General features: G+C 42.1%; 1 pseudogene; it reads left to right on the top strand.

Moving 5' to 3' along the window:
- Window positions 1-35: 35 nt before the first annotated feature.
- LOC135595709 (protein REDUCED CHLOROPLAST COVERAGE 1-like) lies at window positions 36-14425 on the top strand (annotated as a pseudogene).
- Window positions 14426-20359: the final 5934 nt, after the last annotated feature.

Below are 20359 nucleotides of genomic sequence, written 5' to 3' on the forward strand. Positions count from 1 at the left end.
GGTCGAGGAATACTAATAAATTGACGATGCAGAGATAAGAGGAAGCGAGTGGAGCGGGGCGGCCGCATGGCACCCAAGGGCGGTCGAGGAAAGGGCAAGGGCGACAAGAAGAAGAAAGATGAGAAAGGTTTGGATTGTGGTTGCCGAGAGAAAATCTATTTTGAGCTGCTATTTTTGTTGTCATTAGTTTTCATTCTTGTCTGACGACTAACTCGTTGTTATTGTTGTCGTTGCTGCTCTGCTAGTTCTGCCTCTGGCTGTGGACATCACAGTAATGCTCCCGGATGAGTCTCATGTCATCCTCAAGGTCTGTGCATGTTCTTCTCATCTATATCTTTCTCCCTGTTGCCTAAGATAAAGACTCAGAGGAACAGACAGACAACGTTACATGAAATCTTTGTGAAAAGGAAAAGAAATGAAGAAACTGGCATGCATGTGAGACACAACGGGAATAGAATTTACTGTTCTGTGAGTAAAATTTAAGAAAGGTTGCATCCAGGAAGGAGCCATGGGAGGCAATGTTTTCCTCGGGTGTCCATGGCTTTTGATTCCCCTGGGAGTAATAGCAGTACTTGCTCTCTACCTCTACTGACATGATTACTATGGTCCCTCATGAATACATTAGTTTGGTGGGGAACAAAATCAACCTCCTGCAGTTCCATGAATGCAAGTTCCCAGCATTTAATGAGAACTGGCGCAGAACTGCTTGTTGCATCACAAGGGATGACTCATGAAGGGGGATGTCCATTCTTTTGGATTCTGTTCAATGATTGAAGCTTCTCTTTCCCATTTTAGGTTCAGAGTGTATATCTCCTCATTCCTCATCCTAATCTGGCAAAACCATGACAGTGATGATGGTCTTCACCATGAAAAGCAATCTACAAGCTTTTCTTGTGCTGGTTCCTTTGTTTCTGCTATAACTCGTCAGTGGAAATTTGCAGGGGATATCGACCGACAAGATCATCGATGTGCGGCGGCTGCTCTGCGTCAACACCCTTGCGTGCCATATCACCAATTACTCCCTCTCCCATGAGGTACACATGACCTCCCTAACCCCTTTGCTTCTGGAATTGTGGTACTTTCTCTTCTTGACTAAGTTTAAGCAATGGAGAATTAAGAGAAAAGGAAAGGTTGGAATTAGATTGTCCACTCTGAACAAGGATAGGGACTTCAGAAATCGAATGGTTGATGAGTTCTTGGAATGAGGGTGACATGATCAAGCAAGCCAAGAAGGATTGACCTGTGGCTCGCAAGTTGTGGCGATGTCGCACTTGGAAAAACTGGGTGTACCGACGAGCCTTCGTCGGTAGGACGGTGAGGTTTAGTCGCATTTAGCTGAGGTTTGGGTGGAGAAGAGAAACACTTCGTTCTCCGATGTTGACGTTCATCGAGAAACACACCCATCTCCACCTTCCAACTCCTTTGTCTTTGGTTTTCAGGGAAACATCAGTTAAAACCTTTTATATTATTATATGTATCTTTGTTGAAATAATTAGATGATATACAAATAAACTTCTGCTCTACAAAACAATAATAATTTATAAACATTTTTGGCCTTTTATTTCAGGTAAGAGGTTCGAGATTGAAAGACTTCGTCGATGTCACGGTGCTGAAACCATGCACTCTCACTCTGGTTGAAGGTAAACATGAAATAAGTATTGATAGGAAAAAAATTATATTATCAATCAAAAATATTATTTTTTTATTCTCTCAAATTTTGTATTGATGAGTCTCTTGTGCATATGTTTTTCTATATTCATTAATAGGGTATTTGTACTTATAAATTTAAAATAATGAAAAATGGTATATATATATATATATATATATATATATATATATATATATATATATATATATATATATATATATATATATATACACACACGCACAAATTTGGTGAAGTATGCAAATGCTAATTTTACAGGGATATATATGTTATTTTACTAAATACAAGTGTTTTGTTGAAATTTTCTTGCGGGAGAAGAGGACTACGACGAAGAGCGTGCGGTGGCGCACGTGCGGCGCCTCCTCGACCTCCTCTCCTCCACCACCTGCTTCGGTCATCCGCCGCCTCCGACTCCGCAGCCAACGTCGCCCAAAGATGCCCCGTCTGAGTCAGCCTCCGCTGCGGCCTCGAAGGTCCGCAAGAAAAGCGGCGGTGCCGGAGCCGGCGGGAACCGGAAGAGCCCGCCGGATGACCAGGGCCAGTCCCAGCCGAAGTCGCCGTCACAGTCGCTGGCGGCGGCGGCTAAGGATTCGACGGCAGACCTAGAGGCGGAGATGAGCGGGGCGTGCCCTCGGCTCGGGGCCTTCTATGAGTTCTTCTCCCTCGCCAATCTCACCCCTCCCATCCAGTGTGAGTCCAATCTTACCCTTCCCTCTCTTTTCGATCATGTTTCTCCTGAATCTTGGTCGAGAATTTCGCTTGGATCCTGAATCTTACCCTGTTTTCTTTATCGATTCGTCTGCTGCAGTTATGAGACGAACAACGAATCTTAGGCAAGATGAGCGTCCATCCGACGATCATCTCTTCTTCCTCGAAGTAGGTCTTACTATATTCTTTTTAACGTTTTATCCGTGAATCTTATCGCTAATTGTTTCTTTTGGTTGATACTGGATCTGAAATTGAAGGTGAAGCTATGCAATGGGAAGCTTGTGATCGTCGAGGCATGCTCCAGGGGATTTTACAGTCTTGGGAAGCAATGCTTGCTTTGCCACAATCTTGTCGATCTCCTGAGACATCTCAGTAGAGCATTTAATAATGTCGGCCTCCAATTCTTGCTATGTTTCGTTTCTTACATTAAATCTTTTGCTATTTCAGAAATTGTTAGAAGTAACAAACCTACAACATTTTGATTTCGATATTTTTCAGCATTAAATTTTTTTTTTGTGGCATTATGCATTGTTGCTAAGTTCTAGCAAGTGCTCAACTCTGTGCTGTGTGGTTTACAGGCTTATGAAGATCTCATGAAAGCCTTCATGGAACGGAACAAGGTTGGTTTGTTCTTGTTTAGTGTGGTGGATTCAGGAGCTTCTAATATGTTTCCATGTGGTTGATTCTTACTGATGTTTGCTTAGTTATTCCTTATTTCCTTCTTTGGCTGAAACTATGAGCTTATTGGTGTTCCTTGTTGACACTTAGTGTTGAAAATGAACTAGTTTTTTTATAATGACAACTTGCTTCTGTGATTAATATGGATCATCTTTGGCTACTCTATAACTTCTGCATTCTCTTCATGCTTAATCTGAAATATTTGATCATGTGCATCTTGACAAATCAAGTGAATCTTACAGAATGTCCAACTTATAATATCACAGGATTTTTTAGATCAAGTTCTGATTAATTTAGTGTTTCCTTTCTTAGGCCAAAGTAGCATGTCTTAGTTGGAAACCTTTTCAGTTGCTTAAAAAAGAAGAAAGCTAGGGCCGATATGTGTTTGCTTACTTAAAAAGAAAGTTGCAAACAATCTTTGGTGTTGTGTTTCTTGATTCTGTATTGTAGTCATGAGCTCCTTGGTTCAATCTTGTAGGTATATTAGTTTAATTTGCTTAGAATGTGTCATTTTATTCATTTCCACATCTAAATCTTGGGCTTGTGCATATCTTTGTTGTGGTACAGTCTAGCTAGTTGGTTGTTGAATGCATTCGGTTGACTAAGAGTGCCCTATTATTTGCAGTTTGGAAACCTGCCTTATGGATTTCGTGCAAACACATGGCTTGTGCCTCCAGTTGCTGCTCAGTCACCAGCCACATTTCCTTCCCTTCCTGCTGAGGATGAAACTTGGGGAGGCAATGGAGGTGGATGGTTTCAGGACAGTAGAAGTGATATGATGCCTTGGGCAAATGAGTTCCTTTTTCTTAAGTCCATGCCATGTAAGACAGCAGAAGAGAGACAAATCCGGGACAGAAGAGCTTTCCTGCTTCATATCCTATTTGTAGATGTTGCAATACTAAGAGCTGTTGCAGCTGTAAAGCAAGTTATGGATGAAAGAAAAAATGCAGCTACAGTCGGGGTAGATGAAATCTTGCAGTTTGAGACAGTGGGGGATTTTAGCATCACTGTCACTAAAGATGCTTCAGATGCAAGCTGTAAGGTGGATACAAAGATTGATGGAAGTAAAACAACTGGTATTGATGCCAAACATCTCGCTGAGAGGAACTTGCTAAAAGGAATCACATCAGATGAAAATACAGCAGCTCATGTATGGAATTTTGATCTTTTAAAGAAACCCTACCACAAAAGTGTCTTGTCTTTGTTGTTATGTCTTGTTTTATATGTTTAACGTCAGTTGACAAATTTGTGGCTTGACATTAGTTTCTGTTTTTTATATTTTTATTGTTAGTGAACAAATTTGTGGCTTTCAACCGCAGGATATCGCCATGTTGGGGGTTCTTAATGTGCGATACTGTGGTTATATCGCTGTTGTGAAAGTCAAGCATCATGAGAAAAGCGAACTGGATTTACCTTTGCAAGGTGTTGAAATTAAGGATCATCCTGAAGGTGGTGCAAATGCTTTGAACGTTAGCAGGTAAATAGCCACAATTACATACTCTGATTTCATTCATATAAAATAGTTTTTGCATACTTCATTTCGTTGAAGATATTATTTGTTATTCCAGTCTGAGAATGCTACTTCACAAAAGCCATACACCAAGAGAGAAAAGATTATATAATCATCTACAGAGTTCAAGGCATGAGGAACTCTCTGCAGCAAAAAAAATTGTGGAGAAATTGTTGAAAGATAGCCTAGTGAAGCTTGAGGAGGAGGAAGCTGAATGCAATGTTTCAGTAAGATGGGAATTGGGAGCTTGTTGGATACAACATTTGCAGGATCAGAATAATGGTGACAAAGACAAGAAACAGGTTGGTGAAAATGACAAAAAACAAATCACGATGAAGACAAAAAGTGAGATAAGAGTTGAAGGCCTTGGGAAGCCTCTTAAAATTCTTAAAAACCCAAAAAAGAAACCAGATTCTGATGAAGAAAAGACTTTAACCATTGACAGGAAATCATCTGATGAGATGCATGAAAAACAGAATACAAAGTTGCCTATCAAGGAACCTAAGGTAGAAAGCAAAGAAACTGAGAATTCTTGCAAGCTCAAAGATTTGTTGACTGAACCTGTATATACAAGGTTGCTAGAATCTAATACTGGACTTCATTTGAAGGTATGCACAAGTCACATGAATATATGCAGGTTATGCCTTATTTCAGGTGTATGTTCTGATTTTTCTACTGCTATCTCAGGTGTTGATTGTCAGTTGCAAATTCATGTCTTACTATTACAGAATTAGTAACTTTGTTTGTTTATTCTAAAGTTTCAGTTCTGTTGTACATATGTACACTTATCTGGGCTATGTATCATTAGTTAATTCCTGTCTATATCATAATTACTACTAAATAACATGTAAATTTATTGTCTGTGTGTGTATCATCTTAACTTACATAGAAACATATATTAAGATTACAATTAATTTGAAGATGAGAAGCTGATCTATTCTCATGATCAGTCTCCACAGGAATTAACTGAGATGGCAATGAGATATTATGATGAAGTTGCTCTCCCAAAGTTGGTATGCCTGAGTACAATTTTTTCATATTTAATTCATTATTTTCTGTTTTAGTATGGAATGATGGTTAATGAGTATTATTTGTACCTTGGCATGTATTCAGGTCTCAGATTTTGGGTCATTGGAGCTATCACCTGTTGATGGTCGTACTCTAACTGATTTCATGCATACAAGAGGTCTAAGAATACGCTCTCTTGGGCAAGTTGTGAGTCACCTTTAGCTTGAAGAGGCTGAATATATCTTTACTTTCACAAAGTATTTTTCCTAATTATATTAAATGCAATATTATGTACAATATCTGTCAGGTCAAGCTTTCAGAGAAGCTGTCTCATGTTCAGTCACTCTGTATTCATGAGATGATAGTAAGGGCTTTTAAGCATGTTGTACGAGCTGTGATTGCTTCTGTTTCTGATACTGGAGATTTATCTATATTGATGGCTGCAACACTTAACATGCTCCTTGGGCTTCCTGATTCTGATGTTTCACATTCTGCTATACGTGTGCACTTTCTAGTCTGGAGATGGCTTGAAGTATTTCTAAGAAAGCGATATAACTGGGAACTTACAATCTCAAACTATAATGATATAAGAAAATATGCTATTTTAAGAGGGCTATGTCACAAGGTAATGATCATTTTTCATTTCTGTAAATGATATTTAATTTTCCTTTCATCTTACATGTTCAATTTTCTTAGGTGGGAATTGAATTGGCACCCAGAGACTTTGATATGGATTCAAATTTCCCCTTTGACAAATCAGATATCATCAGCCTTGTACCTGTGCACAAGGTAAAGCTGCTAAGATGGTCTTATTTGAAATATGGTATCTACCATAATGTATCTTACATTCTTAGTGCTTTTGAATCTTTTGCAGCAAGTTGCATGCTCATCTGCAGATGCATGACAACTTCTAGAGTCTTCGAAAATGGCACTTGATAAGGGTAAACTTGAAGACGCAGTCAACTATGGAACAAAGGTAATTCGTCATAAGATACTGTACAGGTTAACTTCTTTGTAAAGACCTTTTTTCTCTTTCATTTGCTTTTGGTATGAAGGTGTAGTTGGATGCAGGCTCTGGCAAAATTAATTGCAGTCTGTGGTCCTTATAATCGGATGACTGCTGGAGCCTACAGTCTTTTAGCTGTTGTTCTCTACCATACTGGTGACCTTAATTAGGTAGCTTTCAGATATTTGTGTCACTGAAGGCCATGGTTCTTATGATATGGACTTATGGAGTATCTTACGATCTGTTATGTGCCATGGTTCTCTCTTTTCTGATATCTTAAAAGGAACCTTGTTAAATGGTCTATTTGAGTAAAATTGAGCAGATCAATTATGTTTTTACCAATCCAATGTCAAAAATACACCATTATGGACAATTTAAATTTGCCAAGTCCAACGATCTGAAATTTGGAGAATTGTAATGTAAAGTTTGTGTCATGGGTGATTATGTTCCGAGTGATTGAAACCGTTTTTTGTAATTCATATTTCATAATATTGACATGTAATTCTGTTGGAAATTTAGTTGGTAGCTAATTTATGCCTTGAATAAGTGCATGCAGGACCATTAGTGGGTCATGAGGTTGAAACAGATCAAAGAGCGATAAACCACAGTTCAATATTTTAATACAGCATTTGTGTTCCTGACTTGTGTCCTCTTTTAGTAGATCAATGTCTAATTCTAATTGGATTTATCTGTTTTTTAATGGCTTTTGCAAAGATCTGAATCGAGTTAAACCATGAAACAGTATTCTACCACTATGGTTTCTTACGCTAAGATGAATATTATAATATGCTATATGGTGTTTTTTACTATTTAAAATTTTATATATCACTTCAATTATTAGGGATGACTTTTAGGAACTTTCTGTTATAAATTTTGAACCTGTGCTCCTGTCTTTGGCTGGGATTATACTAAATTATTGCAACTTTTAGGCCACAACTTATCAGCAGAAGGCATTGGACATAAATGAGAGGGAGCTTGGATTGGATCATCCAGATACAATGAAGAGCTACGGCGACCTAGCTGTTTTTTACTACAGGCTTCAACATACTGAATTGGCTCTAAAGTAACTTCAATTCTTATTTGTTGTAGTATCAAATCTTAGATAGTGTTCTTTTGATTGGGAATTCTAATATCTTGAATTATTAGATATTCCATCTTTTGTTTTTATAATGACTTGAACATTGGTACTGTCTTATAAGATATTATTGCAGTATAATATATTAGGATTCGAGGAGATATAAACTTAGAATTAGTGCCTCTTCTAGATAGAAAAAAAGAAGAAGACTTCTGGCAGGTAACGGTCAAAAATTTTTAACTAGGTTATTTGCATGAAATGATCTTGATGAATTAATACATAAAAGTAGAAATTTTAGTCTTGAATTCTAGATTACCAAACTAAAAAGATGGTTTCACTTAAAACAACATTCTTAGCATAATACTTGTAAAGTTAAGGAGAAGCCTTTCTTCTACTATAAGCATTGAAAAGAAGTTTGTAAGTTATTCAGCATGAATGCAATGATTGAGATATTTGTACAATTTGTTCATTGTATATCATGCTTCCCAGCACATGTAAAAAATGTCTACATGTCAGAAGCTATTTAATAATGTAAATCTTCTAACTATGACAAAGAAAGCTTTATGATATTAATTAGTGAAGGATAGAGCTTTAAACATACAGAGTTTGTCATAGGAGTACCATGGCAACAAAGTATTTAGAAAAAATTGCATCTATATCTTTTCTTATGTTATTCTTTAAAAGCTTAAAGAGTGACAAATGGTTTATCAAACTTATCAGCATTGTAAAAATAAAAATTCAGGTTCCTCCAGTCCACTGTGACCATCTTATGAGAGAGAAAGAACACATCGGAATTTTGGTTGGAGAAAGAAGATAGCTCCATTAATATCACATGATTAGTTATAACATGGATTTATTAGCCAAATGGTGAAGAGGAAACTTAAAAATTTTAACACTTAGTCTTGTGGAAGGAGATTGAATAGGTTCTTGTCATAGGCTTGTCAAGAGACCAGACAAATTTCATAAAGTTTCTCCCATTTTTCTCAGTCTAGTCGGGGAATAAATTTTTATGACCGTTGACAAAGGCCATTGTTCTATTTTAGTCTCATGTGTGACATGTCTTGAGTGTTTTCTCTGTTTGGTCATTGCTCATTTTTAGCTTGTGTTTTGAAGCACCGAGGTTTATATTCTTGATGTGTTATCATGAGGGTTGGTTGATATGACCGGTTAAACAGAGAATTTTTTTTTTACATGCCAATGCAAAACTTAATATTAAAGCTTCCATGACACATATCTGTCTTATGGTTTTGGTTATGTCTACTCTATTATTATGCATATTAGCTAAAATATGCAAAGATGGCATTTTCTTCGTTTTTTTGCCACAAAGAATGCAGCTTAATTTGAGAACAATGGCTTTCTAGATTTAACTTTAATATTTACTTCGTACCTGAAAATTAATGTGTGCATAAAAAGTTGAAGAACAGAAACTAACAAAAATTAAGCTTCTTACTTTCCAGGTTAGTATTGTTATGTTTTGGTGTTTGTATTGGAAATAATAAGCCAGGACCATGCTTCCATTATATGTTATTTACCATCACCCTTAATTTTTCTCCTGTTACTTGTTAATCAGGTATGTGAAACGTGCGTTGTATCTTGTGCATCTTACTTGTGGACCATCTCATCCAAACACAGCTGCTACATATATTAATGTGGCTATGATGGAGGAAGGCCTGGGAAATATACATGTGGCACTTAGATATCTTCATAAAGCTTTGAAATGCAATCAGAAGTTGCTTGGTCCTGACCACATTCAGGTTTGTTTTTGTTCTCAAATTCTGTTTCTTCTTGTGTCTTTTTATTTCTGAAGTAGTCATAGCATTCTTTTAAGATAAGCAGCTGATGCTTATTGTAGTTCGGTGTTAGAAATCATAAATTATTACAATAATTGGTTAATGAAGTCCCACAGAAACATTATTAATTACTTTGAGATGATAAGGCATGTATTACAGAGTGACTTCTAGCTAGTTCACCCCTAATCTGCTCACCTAGTGACCTGGATAATTAGGTGATCTAGAACCCCTTATCTATTGACCTTCTGCTGTGTGGGAGAGGGCTTTGCCAAAGCAGTATAAGTTAGCAGGTTCGACTTTCAGCAATCCATATAAATTAGGAGCATCATTGGCCTGTTATCAAGGGGTTCAGTTATATGCTTCATTAGACAATCTCTGGAACCCATTAGCCAAAGTTTGCCACACACATTATTATTCTGCCCTAACAAGAGTATACCATTCTCGGTCATGCAACCAAGATTTGTTATACATAAGAAAATGGGACAGCAATTCATTCCTTTTTAATTTGTTAGTTTGGGTTTGAACAAGTACATCAAGCAAAATCAGATGAGCTTAAAATCTATCATGTGGTAGAGTACAAAAGGTTTTGGGATCTATAAGAAAAGGATTGCTTTCATATCAAGGTCATCTGGGATGACCTAGTCAGCTTAATACCTAAGCGAACTCCTTCACTCTATTTTCTCTCTAACCTCCTCTTTCTACTCAACATGAGAAAACAATCATTTCCAAGTTCAAAATGGGCATTCCCTTTTGGATACTCTATTATATTTTGAAACACAGGTTACTTGACAAATAAAAAGTTCAATATCTCTAGATGCATTCCATATCCATACTCTAGTGGGACATCTAGTTTGGCTCCTTTGTGACCTCTGAAATGTACGAGCCATACCTTTCTACTTGTGGGGGTTAAGGCTGCGTACATTGTCCCTCCCGGATACTGAATTAATGTGCAAGTGTTAAGAGTGTTAGGCTGCCACTTTGTATACACCTCCAATATTTATTAGAGCTGAATATCTTCTAGATATGTCCAAGGGTACTTCTCGAACACTTTGTAAGTCACTAGTTTATATTTTATTATCGATTGGGAAGAGCTCATTATTTTATCATCTTTAATAGTTCATTGTTCTAGAAAGTAGATGGGGATCCACAAAGCATAGTCTATGGAATATAGATTTGATTTTGACTGTTACCTTTTACATTATTCTCTTTTCCTTACAAGTATATCAATATAAGATTTTGTTCTAAAAGGTGTTTTACAATGTACTGCACTAAGATGCTTGTCAACACTTTTTTTCTTCCCATCTTTGATTCAGAACTATATATTTTCTTAAAGCAAAAATATGAGATTTCATTGTATACATGATTTTGCTGCCACATACACTCTGTCTCACTCTTTCAAAATTTTACTTGTTCCCATATCTTCGTCTTGTTATTTTCATTTCATTGCAAAACCAACACCAATTGTTTCCAACTATGTAAGGGAAAAAATTGCATCTCTGTTTTCTTGTGTTCTTGTATGGAGATGGTACACACACAGACATGATGTAGATGGACATACATAGGAACACAAAAATAATGGACACTAGCTGCATGTGTACGTGGAATGAAGTGGTTTTTTTGTCTCAAAACAGTCTCTTTTTCAGAAAAAGAGCTTCTGATACTAACTTGCCTTTTCAAATTAGTCCTCTGATTGGCTCTCTTATGATAACATGAAAGTTAATTTTTGGCAGATAAAAAACCTATCAACTTTATAGTATAATGATAATATCTTTTCCAGGTTTGCCTGTGATAAACCAGATTTATAATTTCATTGAATGATCTCACACTAACTGTCTTTTAACTTTCAATGTCTGATGTAAGTAGTTCCATTATTATTTTTTTGCATTGGATGGTAGACCTTATTTTATTTTTATATGAAGAGTATTAGGTATATATATAATATATGTATCTAATTTTCTACATTACATTAGACCGCAGCAAGTTACCATGCGATAGCTATTGCACTATCCTTGATGGAAGCATATCCTTTGAGTGTTCAACATGAGCAAACAACATTACAAATACTTGAGCAAAGCTTGGTCCAGATGACTTGCGTACTCAGGTGATTTATGCATATCTTTATATGGAGAGACATCAATAAAACTTTTTTTTTCTTAATTCTGCATCGATTTAGTTTCTTGACTCACAGAGTTGCCATTTGATTTCGCAGGATGCTGCTGCCTGGCTTGAGTACTTTGAGTCAAAGGCTATTGAGCAGCAAGAAGCTGCTCGAAATGGTACGCGGAAGCCTGATGCATCTATTGCCAGCAAAGGCCACCTGAGGTACAGCAATAATTGCAGTGATTAGGTTTAACATGCTTTAGGTCACAAATACTGTGAGCATGCTCACTCTGCACTTATTGCTGATATACGTGATCTATATAACGTCATCCTCGTGCACTAAAATTAATATTTTCATTGACTAGATGTGCCAACTGAATTTTCTACTTCCACTAAAATGATGAATATCCTATGCCTGATCTCCTTGATTTCATTGATTCCAACCAAGATGGTAGAGGAAGAGATGCTGAATCCCTGAAGAGGAAGAATCTGGGTTTAATGGTATGTTGATAAGCCTTTATCTTGTTTAAATACTTCTGAGAATCTAATTGTGTATTTATGTTTGGTCATGTTGGCTTACATGTTTAATATATCCGCTTGCTACCTGAATGATTTTTTAAGTGGTAGATCGAATAAATGTCAAAGACAACATTTATAGAGCCAATAATTTCATGCTAACTTTGGTGGTGAATTAGGTCTTAGGTAGTATATAGTTTAACAGAATAACCTAATTTATAGCAAATATCAAGTTAGTCACTTGAAATAATTCAACTTGTACTTAATTTTTGCATCTAAATTAGTGGTAAACTGAATAAATTTTGAACTTAACACTCATAGAGCCAATTGTTTCATGTAAATATTGGCAATAAATCAGGTCTAACATAATATAGTGAGCAAACTATGCTAATTTATAACAAGCAACTAACAAGTTACTCACTTAAAATTTTTCAAATTGTACTTAGTTTTTACAGCTCTTGCTGCCTGCTACCAATCACTTGATTATAGGCATGCATTTATTTTACCTTGTCTGCCCTGCTTCTGGTTCAAGAAGATACTGCCTTATTGCTATATAACCTGTCCAAGTATTTGAAAGAGAGTCCAACTGAACCTAGAAAACAGAAGTAGATCCTCACTCTTAATTGTTGTGCATGTGGATAATCAAAATACTCAAGCTTTATGTATCAGTACTAGAAAAATATTTTTTGAGAAACATGTCCTACATCCAGCTAGTCTTCAAAATCATGATGTTAAATGAGAATTCGCTGCAAAGGCCATACTGTTTTTGCATAACAGTGTCCTTTAGGTATTTTTTATTGGTTATGAACAATATTTTCATAGTTTCAGAATTCTTTTAGTGTTTGATACTTAATTGCAACACAAACCAACTTATATTAACTAGATGCTTGTGCACTCTTTAATTAAAATCAAAATGTATTCCAGATTATTTATAGTATTTAAAAATATATATTTTTGTGTTACTGGGCAGTTTTTCTCTCTGTACTAAGATGCTAATGTAGTTGCTGAAAGAAATTGATGATGAATCAGACACTTAACCTATAAATGGAGCCAATACTAATGCTATTGAACACCAACCCATTAACTTCTATGAATGGAGGGCGGTGTTCTAATACCAATAATAAACAACACCCAACACTTTCGACGAATACTACGATGCCAGTATTCTCAAGCTCATGAACAAATAGGCACCTGGAAGAACAGAGGGGCTCCACGAATTCACAAGAGCAGCGTTCGTTCCGCCGATAGAAAAGAGGCTTTGCTCTTCCTTTTTGGCCCGTCTACTGAGACAAAGAAGCGAAGGTCGCCATTGGAGATAAGAGAGACAGAGGAGGAGGCGATTAGAAACGGAAGCAATGGGAGGATAGCGAGAGGAGGAGAGAGGAGCAGCGAGTGGGCTATGATAAGGGACGAAGGGCTGAGATCTAACCATCACAAAGGCCGTTGGCAGCTTATGACCGCGTCCCCTGCCCCGAAACCAGTCATCGCTTTTTCAGTCTCGTATTCACGTATTCTCCCCACTCGTGTCTCTCATGCCTGACTATATCACCGCAGGCGTCATTGTCACCGCAGTGACGGGTCCCACGTTCTCGAGGCAGGCGGGTACGCGATCGGAAAACTCCTGCTCTGATCTGTATCGCCCCATGTCTACGTAGAAATACGTATTTCGAAAATTTCCCCGGACCCCATCGTGGCCCTTGGATCGATGATGGAGGGTGAGGATGCGCCCACCCAATACGGGTCGGACGACGGGGAACGGAGCAGTAGCTCCGGACCTGTTTGGTCCATTAATGGTTTTGGGTTGTGGGAGGAGCACCCTTTTTGGGCTGCTCCGATGCTTGGGGGCTTAAGAGCTACAAGTCGGATCTGGGTCTGCTAAGACACCACACTATTGTTGGCCTGCGGCAGCTTGTTGTCACGAACGATCGTCGCGCACCCGCAACAACTACGTTCAACGAACCGTTCGTCGCTTACACCCGCATGTACAGCTGCTCGACAGCATGTTTCCTCATGGTTTTGGGTCATTTTGCTTGTAAATATGTAAGTTCGAACAAGCTGCAGCGTTGCAAAGCGACCGCTCACCGAACCGAGCAAAACAGCCCAAAACGGCTCCGTTTTCGCGTGCCGCGGGAGGTGAGCGGAGTGCTGCCTCCACTCACCAAAATGTCAGCCATCTCAGCACCCAGGAACCCCCCGGGTGGCACATGGCTGGATGGGGCTTCGGTTATATACCGGGCGTTGAACACTCTTTCGCAAGTTCGCACGTGACCTTTACGGGAACTTGGTTTTGCGCCAGGGACCAGGTGAGCGGCTGTTTGTGGGCTTGCAGCTGTTCGTTCATCCTTGAAAGCCTTGTTTTTCTCCCTCTCCCTATTTTCTCTTGTGCACACAGGGTGTTCGTCGAATTGCTTGTAAAGCTTTCCTTTTCGCGAGACTTCGGGACTTGTCTGTTGCTCGTTCTTTCGATCTAACTTTCTTTCTCTTTTACAGGTCCTTCGGGACCTGCGAGAGGTTACAAAGTGGCTGATTCTTGCGGAGCAAGATCGCAAGGGCGAAGCGCGACTTAGGCAACGCAAGCTAAGTTCGCGTCTTTGCGACGAGGGTGACTCGTGACTTAGGCAACCCAAGCTAAGTTCGCGTCTTTGGCCGCAAGGGTGCATCACGCCTTAGGCAATTCCAGCTAAGGTCGTGACATTGTGGTATCAGAGCGGGCAAGCTCTTCGACCGAACAGCGAACGAACTTCGCAACTTCGCCATGGCTAAGCATCGTGGCGAATCAAGCAAGACGGGGCAGGCCGGACCCTTGCCCCAAGCAGCCGCAGGTGGGCTGCATGTGCACACTCGCTCTCATGCTGTTGGAGCCGCTCACGAGGATCGTGGCAGCGAACAGGATGAGCGAGAAGTTGGCAACTCTCCGCGAGCGGAGGAAGCGCAATCTGGTGCGCTAACTGGGAAAAAGAGTCATAAGGAGAGACTCACGACGGCGGAAACCCGCCTGGATGTTCTGGAAGCGAGCATGGAGGAACTCTACCATGGCCAACAAAGACTTGTTGGGGTAGAGAGCTCGCAAGAGGAAGCGGAGTCCAGGATCGACAAGGTCGAGGCCCTAGTCGACCGACTGTCCGATGACACTAAGGACTCCGTGCAGCACTTACAGGATGTTGTGGCGGAACTCACGGCAAAGGTGGCTATGCTCACAAGAACGCTAAATGCGGGAGGAGGCAACACCCGCGTTGCACCGCCACAAAACTTGAGGGCACCTGAGCCCCATGGATACGGAGGGGCCAGAGATGCCAAGGAGCTCGAAAACTTTCTGTTCGACATGGAACAATACTTCCGAGCCACGAGGCCCGATTCTGAAGATACCAAAGTTTCCATAGCAACGATGTATCTGAATGGAGATGCGAAACTTTGGTGGCGAACTCGTTGGGAGGAGATCCAACAAGGTCGGTGTCGAGTCGACACATGGGAGGACTTGAAGTGGGAGTTGAGAACTCAGTTCCTACCGGAGAACACAGAGTTCGTCGCAAGAAGGAAGTTGAGACAACTCCGCCAAAGTACCACCATCCGAGACTATGTGAAGCAGTTTTCTGCACTGATGCTGGACATACAGGACATGTCCGAGAAGGACAAGTTGTTCAGCTTGTCCTTCTCGGACAAGCTGAACAACTTGTCCGCGAGCGGAGGAAGCGCAATCTGGTGCGCTAACTGGGAAAAAGAGTCATAAGGAGAGACTCACGACGGCGGAAACCCGCCTGGATGTTCTGGAAGCGAGCATGGAGGAACTCTACCATGGCCAACAAAGACTTGTTGGGGTAGAGAGCTCGCAAGAGGAAGCGGAGTCCAGGATCGACAAGGTCGAGGCCCTAGTCGACCGACTGTCCGATGACACTAAGGACTCCGTGCAGCACTTACAGGATGTTGTGGCGGAACTCACGGCAAAGGTGGCTATGCTCACAAGAACGCTAAATGCGGGAGGAGGCAACACCCGCGTTGCACCGCCACAAAACTTGAGGGCACCTGAGCCCCATGGAAACGGAGGGGCCAGGGATGCCAAGGAGCTCGAAAACTTTCTGTTCGACATGGAACAATACTTCCGAACCACGAGGCCCGATTCTGAAGATACCAAAGTTTCCATAGCAACGATGTATCTGAATGGAGATGCGAAACTTTGGTGGCGAACTCGTTGGGAGGAGATCCAACAAGGTCGGTGTCGAGTCGACACATGGGAGGACTTGAAGTGGGAGTTGAGAACTCAGTTCCTACCGAAGAACACAGAGTTCGTCGCAAGAAGGAAGTTGAGACAACTCCGCCAAAGTACCACCATCCGAGACTATGTGAAGCAGTTTTCTGCACTGATGCTGGACATACAGGACATGTCCGAGAAGGACAAGTTGTTCAGCTTCCTTGATGGTTTGAAACCATGGGCTCAACAGGAGCTGAATCGAAGGAATGTTACCGACGTGGTCGGGGCAATTGCAGCTGCAGAAAGGCTCACCGACTTCGTTTCCTCGGAAGACCCAGCAAGAAGGAAACAATCTTTAGGCAATCGCCCTCCAAAACATTCTCGAGGGAAGGAGCTCGGAGGCGAACAGAAGAAGAAGAGCTCCCACAAAGGGTCGAACCCCAAAGGCAATGCCTCAAAACCTGGAGGATGCTTCTTGTGCGGAGGACCGCACATGGTAAGGGAGTGCCCACAAAAACAGGCACTCAATGCTTTTACGGCTTCCATCCACCCTCCCCGATCGGACAAAGGCAAAGCTGTTGCTCCTAGTTCGAGCAGTTCAGAATCCAGCAGCGATGACGAGGAGTCGCAAGGACCCCGAATGGGAGCAATGCGTTTGTTGAACGCTATGCGGGGTCAAGTGGGGGAGAACATAAAGACAAAGGCACAAAAAGCAGGAAGTAGTGAACTGATGTATGTGGACATCAAGCTGAATGGCCAAACGACCCGTGCCATGGTGGACACGGGCGCTACCCACAACTTCATAGCCGATCGTGAAGCACAACGACTTGGGTTGACATTGGAGAAGAGCCCAAGCCGAATGAAGGCGGTGAACTCGGAGGCCAGGCGAATCTCCGGGTTGGCGAAAGGAGTTCCCATCAAAATCGGGACATGGAGCGGGAACACCAACATGATGGCCGTGCCATTAGACGACTTCCAAGTGATTCTTGGAATGGAGTTTATGCACGCGGCGAAGTTGGTGCCGATGCCGTTCTTGAATTCCCTATGTATGATGGGAGGCGATGACCCTTGCGTGGTTCCCGTCTCTCGGAGAGGAACCAAGGAGCCCCAACACATTTCGGCCTTACAATTGAAGAAAGGGGTGCGAAAAGGCGAACTGACATTCGTGGCTGCTATGAAGCTAGAGCCACTCAACGAAGAGGCCATTCAAGAACCTGCTGTGGTGGCGAACGTCCTGAAGGAGTTCAAAGACGTTATGCCACCCGAGTTGCCGAAGACTCTCCCACCACGCAGAGGCGTGGATCATAGTATCGAGCTGGAGCCAGGAGTCAAGCCTCCAGCGAGACCACCCTACCGCATGCCCCCGCCAGAGTTGGCAGAACTCAGGAAGCAGTTAGGTGAACCGCTAAGCGGTGGTCTCATCCGCAGCTCAAAAGCACCTTTCGGAGCTCCAGTTCTCTTCCAGAAGAAACAAGATGGGAGCCTCCGATTATGCGTCGACTACCGAGCCCTCAATAAAGTAACAGTGAAGAACAAGTATCCCATCCCGCTCATCGCGGACTTGTTCGACCAATTGGGCAAGGCGAAGTATTTCTCAAAACTCGACCTTCGGTCGGGATATTGGCAGGTGCGCATTGCTGAAGGCGACGAAGCAAAGACAACTTGTGTGACCAGGTATGGAGCGTTTGAGTTCTTGGTGATGCCTTTCGGCTTAACCAATGCTCCGGCCACATTCTGTACTCTCATGAACCAGCTATTCAAGGAGTATTTGGATAAGTTCGTGGTCGTCTACTTGGACGATATCGTCGTCTACAGCCAAACGCTCGAGGAGCACGTCAAGCACCTTCGGACAATTTTCAAGGTTCTCAGGGAGAACACGTTGTTCGTAAAAAGGGAGAAATGCTACTTTGCTCAAACTGAGATCCTATTCTTGGGGCATCGAATCGGTGATGGCTCCATTCGGATGGATAAGTCGAAGGTGCAAGCAGTTGCGGAATGGCGAACTCCAAAGAAGGTGCCAGAGTTGAGATCCTTCCTTGGTTTCGTCAACTACTACCGACGCTTCATTGCGGGATATTCGAAGCGGGCAACCCCACTGACGGAGTTGCTGAAGAAGGAGCAGCCTTGGAAGTGGTCTGACAAATGTGAGATAACATTCCAGGATCTAAAGGCTGCTGTTCTAGAAGAACCAGTGCTCAAATTGCCAAACTATGGAGAGCCCTTTGAAGTCCATATAGATGCTTCGGACTTTGCTATTGGTGGAGTACTCATGCAAGAAGGTCATCCGGTGGCCTACGAGAGCCGCAAACTCAACGAGACCGAGAGGCGGTATCCAGTGCATGAGAAGGAGATGACAGCGGTGATCCACTGCCTACGAGTTTGGCGACACTACCTCCTCGGGTCACGATTTGTGCTGAGGACAGACAACATCGCCCTGAGCTATTTCCAAACTCAGAAGAAGCTCTCCCCAAAGCAGGCACGGTGGCAGGACTTCCTGGCTGAATTCGATATGGCAATGGAATACAAGCCCGGGAAGGCGAATGTCGTGGCCGATGCACTGAGTCGGAAAGTGGAATGCGTGAATGCTGCACAACTGGAGGGCAGAGGCCAAGCAAGTCAGTTACACTCCAACTTCCTTTCCCGAATCAGAGATGGACTGTATAGTGATCCCCAGGTAGTTATCCTGATGCAGCTCATCAAAGAAGGCAAGGCACGACGATTTTGGGTCCAGGAGGGACTTGTTTACACAAAAGGGAATAGGATTTATGTTCCCCGAGTGGACAATCTAAGGCGTGAACTCTTGAAAGAGTGTCACGATTCCCTTTGGGCTGGACACCCCGGCATTCACAGAACGTTGGCTCTCGTGGAGAGGGCCTTCTACTGGCCAAAAATGGGGATTGATGTGGAGGAGTATGTTCGAACATGCCTTACTTGCCAACAAGACAAGGTGGAGCAACGGAAGCCGGTGGGACTTTTGGAGCCGTTGCCCGTACCAGAAAGGCCATGGGAGAGCATTTCCTTAGACTTCATATCAAGTTTGCCACCTGTAGGGGGACTCGGATCGATACTCGTGGTGGTCGATCGGTTTTCGAAGTATGCAACTTTCATTGCTGCTCCCCTACACTGTTCAGCAGAAGAGGCGGCCAGACTGATGATGAGGGATGTAGTGAAGTATTGGGGAGTCCCACACAATATCATTAGTGATCGAGACGCTCGGTTTCTGGGACGATTCTGGACCGAGCTATTCAAATTGTTGGGATCAAAGTTATACTTCTCTACAAGCCTCCACCCCCAGACGGATGGCCAGACTGAAAGAATAAATTCGCTCTTGGAGCAGTATCTTCGGCACTACGTGAGTGCCAATCAACGAGATTGGGTGAAGCTGTTGGACATTGCCCAATTCTCCTACAACTTGCAGCGGAGCTCTGCATCCAACAAGAGCCCCTTCGAGATTATCACAGGACAACAACCGTCGACTCCGCACACCATGGCAATTGGGTATACCGGGAGTAGTCCATCAGCCTATCATTTTGCAAAGGAGTGGCATCGAAATGCAGATATTGCGCGGGCATACTTGGAGAAGGCGGCAAAACGGATGAAGAAGTGGGCAGACTTGGGAAGGCGACCACAAGAGTTCAAAGTTGGCGATTTGGTGTTGGTAAAGCTCCAACCAGCATCACTCCAATTCTTCAGGAACATAGTCCACAAAGGATTGGTGCGTAAGTACGAAGGGCCCTTCCCAATTATCAACAGGGTATGCAATGTTTCTTACAAGTTACAGCTGCCGGCGTGGTTCAAAATTCACAACGTTCTTCACGCCAGCAACCTAAAGGCCTACCATTCAGATCCGCAAGATGCTTCTCGAAGTGTTCCAACTCGGCTACCTCCCATCACAGCCTCCTACGAGAAGCGAGTGGAAACCATTCTGGCGGATCGCAAGATAAAGCTACCCAACGGAGCGGAGCAGACAGAGTACTTGGTGAAGTGGCGAAAGCTTCCCCGAACTGAAGCCAGTTGGGAGCCTGAAGACGCCCTGCGACATGAAGAAGAAGTCATCAACAACTACCACCAAGCGTCGACGAGGGCGTCGACAGTTTAAGTGGGGGAGAATGTCAC

Source organism: Musa acuminata, chromosome BXJ1-10 (genome assembly GCF_036884655.1).
Source record: "Musa acuminata AAA Group cultivar baxijiao chromosome BXJ1-10, Cavendish_Baxijiao_AAA, whole genome shotgun sequence".
Lineage (NCBI taxonomy): Eukaryota > Viridiplantae > Streptophyta > Magnoliopsida > Zingiberales > Musaceae > Musa > Musa acuminata.